Raw genomic sequence first — 5,127 nt, forward strand, 5'->3', positions numbered from 1 at the left:
ATTCCGGATTCCAGACAATAAATTTCGAATTGTTACTGGAACTTGGATTCCGGATTTTAATCGTTAGCGGGATTCCGGATTTCTTGAGCTGAATTCCGGATTCCCAAGTCCAGGATTTCCAATTCTACAAGAACAAATTCTACGACTGAATTTGGATTCCACAAGCAAAATTTCCCGGATTCTAAAATTTGGATTACCTTACATGGAGTGATGTGTACCTTAAATGTCTTGCCTTTACTTGGAGAATTTTCATGCAAGTGCCACGCACTGAAAGGTTTAGAACATAAAATTTGGCTTAAGTTCACAAGTTTTACGACAAAATACCTGTTGGAAGAGTTCTTGATGTGCTCTTTCGTGCGTTGAGGTTTTTCTAAAGCGTCTTTAAATGCCCCGCCCTGGAATCTTCATTCATAACATTTTGAATTTTCTTCGCCATCTTGGCACCACTGAGACGCACGGAACGTTGCCATGGCAAATTATGTAATTTCACAAGTGAAATTTTAAATTAACGCTGAAATTTCGCACTAAATTGAAGGAGTAATCTGTCACCCATGATATTAGTGTTTGCGCACAGGATGGCAGGAATAAGAGGACGGCAAAACTCTTGTGTGTGACAAACGTGACAGGACTATTACTTGCCAGTCTTGTCGTGATCTTCACTTATCATTAATATTTTCTGGTCTTTTACAAAAACATCTGTTTAAAAAAGGTAAAGTTTGGCGGAAAGTAATTTCAACAAAAACATTGTCACGCTTGTCACAGAAAGTTTGCCGTCTTCTTTTCTCTTCCGTCCTGTTGCGCAAGCTTCCTATTATCAGTGTGACGATGCGTGTTGGTTCCCTCTCACTGGGTTGTCATGGGTACCTCCCGTGCTGCCTTGCGGCTCCCTCCTTTTGACCAGGCACCTTCCCTACACCCATCTACTGGTGAGGGGTTTACTCAAGGACTAGTATAGCTTCGTCATATTTTCTTCCTCTTGAATTCTTTTGCTAAAATTTTCATGTTTGTCTTTCCAGTCCCCACTTATATTCTCAACCATTCTTTTTTTATTATAATGACTAATAACTCTGTGGATGATTTTTTTGTTTTCCTTGCAAGTCCGTTTGTAAGAAATAAATTTATATTCATATAAATAAAATTACGTGAAATTGTACTCACTACATGCCTTCTCATTAGCTAAGAGCCTACGGTTAATGTAATTTGAAAATCAGCGCAACCTACAGAGTAGTTAATTATCTGCTAGCAGATAACTGACTTGTCTCCAGTTTGCTTGCGCAATGCATGATTTGCAAGAGCAATGTCAAACTATATTCTGTGCGACGGTGTGTTGTTATTTTCTTTAAAACAATGTGTGATTAGTTTAGCTTTTTGTGATATCTGGAATAATCAAGGTCTCGGTAAGTGTTATCAGCGTTTGGCTCGGCTGGTAACACCTAGACCTTTGATTATTCCAGATATCACCCAATCCCGTTCAATAGGTGTTTAATATAGGCACTGGTTAACATTTTATTGACCATGTTGAGAAATATGATTGATTAAAATTTGCAGTAGTGCATACTTCACGATTGACCAGGTGTGTACTTAAACTTGACTTTGCCCATGCCTGGAGAGGAAAATCTATAAATGTCTACAATCGCACCCATCCACTATTTATGTGTGTTTGGGATGAGAAAAGATTGGAGATTGGAGAGAAGATTGAGGCGCACGGGGATAAATAAATAGCGACTGGGTACGAGTCTGGAGTAGTTGGTCGAGAGGGATGGGCGAAATAATTCCCAATCCTGACTTCCGCTTAATATTTACTCCCGTGTTTCTGGGTTTTACTCCTCCCTCCTACTCTTTCATTAACGCCACGGTTCGAATACCCGTTACCTGTTCACACTGCGACGAAGAGTTGCACAGAAACCTATCCGATATGAGACGATCCACTTTCTAGATCGGTGCTGCTTCAATTGAAAGTGGCAAGATTGCTTGGATTAACGACGAAATTCTAGTTTTGATAAATATGGACAAAAGTTTCCTTTGCTGTTTCAAAGGTACATCCCTGGATGTCGAAAATTGGTTTGAACACGTTTTTGTTTTACTGAGTCATTTGGCTGCCAAGAGACCCGTGACACGGTTGTGGGTCACTACCATGGTACTCTTTGAAAATATAATGGAATGAGTTTTTGGTGCCTTTATGCTTCTTATGACGTTGTATGGCGAAACGAGGTCAAATGGTTTTCATCAAACTTCTGCTTAAAAGCTGGGTTTTCTTGCTTGAACACCGATTTACCTAGCGGGATAATTTGATGACAGAATCAGAAACTTGCCTTAAAATATGTGAAAAACCTCCTAGAATCGAAAATGTTTGGTGCCTCTGAGGTGGGAGTGGTTTGTTAATCAAATATTGGCTATTCCAATTCAAGGAGAAGTTGTTTTAAAATGGTTTAAGGCATCGAAGAGATCAACAATCACAGTAAACACCTCGTTTTCTTCAGGTTTAATACAACATTACTTATCTTAAGGTGACATCAGAAACTAAACATTGTATCGTGCAACGTGTTGGGATCAAGTAGAAGCAGTTCAACAAGCCGACCTATAAGTCACCCCATGTAAGAGAATCCAAGATAGTCTGGGATTCTGGATTCCACGTCACGGATTTTCCGGATTACAGGTACTCGATTGCAGTCTTTGTCAGTGGAACTTGGATTCTCAATTCCAATTGCTGGTGGGATTCCGGATTCTTTGAGCTGTACTCCGGACTCCAAAGCCCAGGGTTCCCGATTTAACATGTAAATTTTTGCCAGATTTCGGATTCCGTTACATGGGGCGGTATAAGGGATGAACCATTAGGAAAATAAAGGGGCTGGGTTGAATTTTTGCGAGGTCTATGAAAGTTTTATTTTTACCCCTGAGGTGGAAGTCTATTTTTCCTCCTCGAACAGCTTTTTTGACCCTGGTGCGTGTGGAGACTTTTTTCTTACTAATGCGTTTGCCTCCCCTCAACCTCCTATCCTTTTTTCTAATGGTGAAATCTCTCAATTAAAGCAGCTCCTTTAAATAATATAACTGAGGGATGGTTAAAAGTCAATAGCCTCGGGAAAAGCAACCTAGAGGCAGTAAAAATTGGTCAGATTCTCGATAGAATGATGATAGCTTGAACGATTGCTGTAATTTCCAAACGCCAAACCTCAGAACGTTGCTGTGTACATGTTCTGGAACTGATCTATTTGATAAAAATCCCAACTTTTACAAACTAACCCAATTACAACAAAACATTATTAAGTTATTGGAGCGTCCAAAATCTTTATCTAATCTCTTTCACCGTTTGGATACTTAAAGGTGACATCAATTACAGCTGTTGGACCACTTATGCAATAGTACACACGAAAATGTTTTATATGATTGAATTGACTCGCAGTATTTAAATTAGAAACAAGATTAAGATTTAATCCTAGTTTATAGCAGAACAAACAGTCTACAAATGCAGAGACAGAGGCGGATTGACATTCAGCTCGACAAGGAAGTGGCGGTGGAAAAAAAGAGAAGGGAAATAAATCTTGTTTATGGATGAAAATTACATTTCTGACCTTTTTCCCCTTTTTGCATACAGAGAGGGACTATCTGACAACGATTTCCAAAACAAGGTTATTAAAACAAGGCAAAAGTTACTCTGATGATTCTCAGACGATGCAATTCGCCAGCAGTCGCTCGCTCTTGTCTCTGCACAGGCTATTCAGTGTATCGTCTAATACTTACTGTAAAAACTACGAGCATATTCATTCCCAAACATGGAAGGCAAACAATTTACTCTTTGTATAAAACGCTAATAATTTATCCATACAAGTTAAACTCGGCCCTGAAATACCATTTTCCCTTTCAAATGACAACGTGAGAACAATAGTCCCATTGTTTTTTTTAACCCCCTGAAAACAATGGTCTGCAGTCTGCATTTTGTACTGTCCACCAATTTATACATTAAGGATCATCAGGACATGAACATATTCCTTTTTTTTTCTTTTTTTAATTACTACTTCTGGGTAACTGGAGATAAATCACATGAAACACATCCTTTTAGCCCGGATCTTAAACTACTTAAGTCTTCCGCTAAATTCACGTTCAGAATGCACGAAATGGTTACAGTACATACTTGTAAACAACATTAAGTACTTTCCACACGAAAATTGTCTTTTTGTAGGTTAAAATTGATAAGTGTAGCCGTGGCTAATATGGAGCTCCACGGTATACTGTATTCCCGTTTTTTTTAATGTTTTTAATAAGAGAGATTTAGAGTTACGTTTACGTCAAACGTAGATTTGTACCACGTGACCAAGTTTTTCCTTTACCTATTGTTTACTGTTAATTGAATCTACAAAAAAATGGTTAGTTTCACGTTAGCTTTATCCATAAGAATTGCTTTGAGCTGTTTTTACCTGCATATTTTCTATTTTGAGCAATTCTCAACTTGAATCTGCAGACGTTTGCCGTAAGCTTGACTCTGAATCTCTCTAATATCTTCTTAGAAAAAAATGCCTAAAATGAAAACACACGTTTTTACTAAAATCCCCTTTCAGGACATTCCTCTATTAAGTAACGCACAGTTTTCTTTGGAAATCCAGATATATGCTCCCTACTTCAGCAGTTGTGTTGACATCAAACTTTCAGCGCATCCTGTAAAGAAAGTAACAATTGCGGATTCATTAATTAACCGCTTTCGTTTAAAAACAAAGTACAGGTCAACGCGTTGAATTTTAGGATGCCATGGATGATGATATGAAAAATAGCAAAATGAAAAACATTTAACATGTTAGACATATTTGTTCGTTTTGGAGCTATGAATTTCTCTACATATAGTGCTAGTCCTGTAGGAAAACGAAGGAAACTTATTCCTTATGTATATCTTTTATCCACACCTGACCTAAACTATTTAACAATTGAGAACATTAAGCAATGCCTAGTGTTCAATTGATTTTTTAAATGTGTTGGTAGCCCGTAGGTGAATCCATAATAATTTAACACTTACCACCCAACCCATCCGAACTTTGTACATATTTTTATTTTTTTTATTATCAAGTCTGTCATTTTCCTTTTATCTGAATTTGACAAGAATGGTTCAAGCTTTTCTTCTTAAGCCTTCTGTTACTA

The sequence above is a fragment of the Porites lutea genome, chromosome 10 (assembly GCF_958299795.1).
Source record: "Porites lutea chromosome 10, jaPorLute2.1, whole genome shotgun sequence".
In the NCBI taxonomy this organism is placed as follows: Eukaryota; Metazoa; Cnidaria; class Anthozoa; order Scleractinia; family Poritidae; genus Porites; species Porites lutea.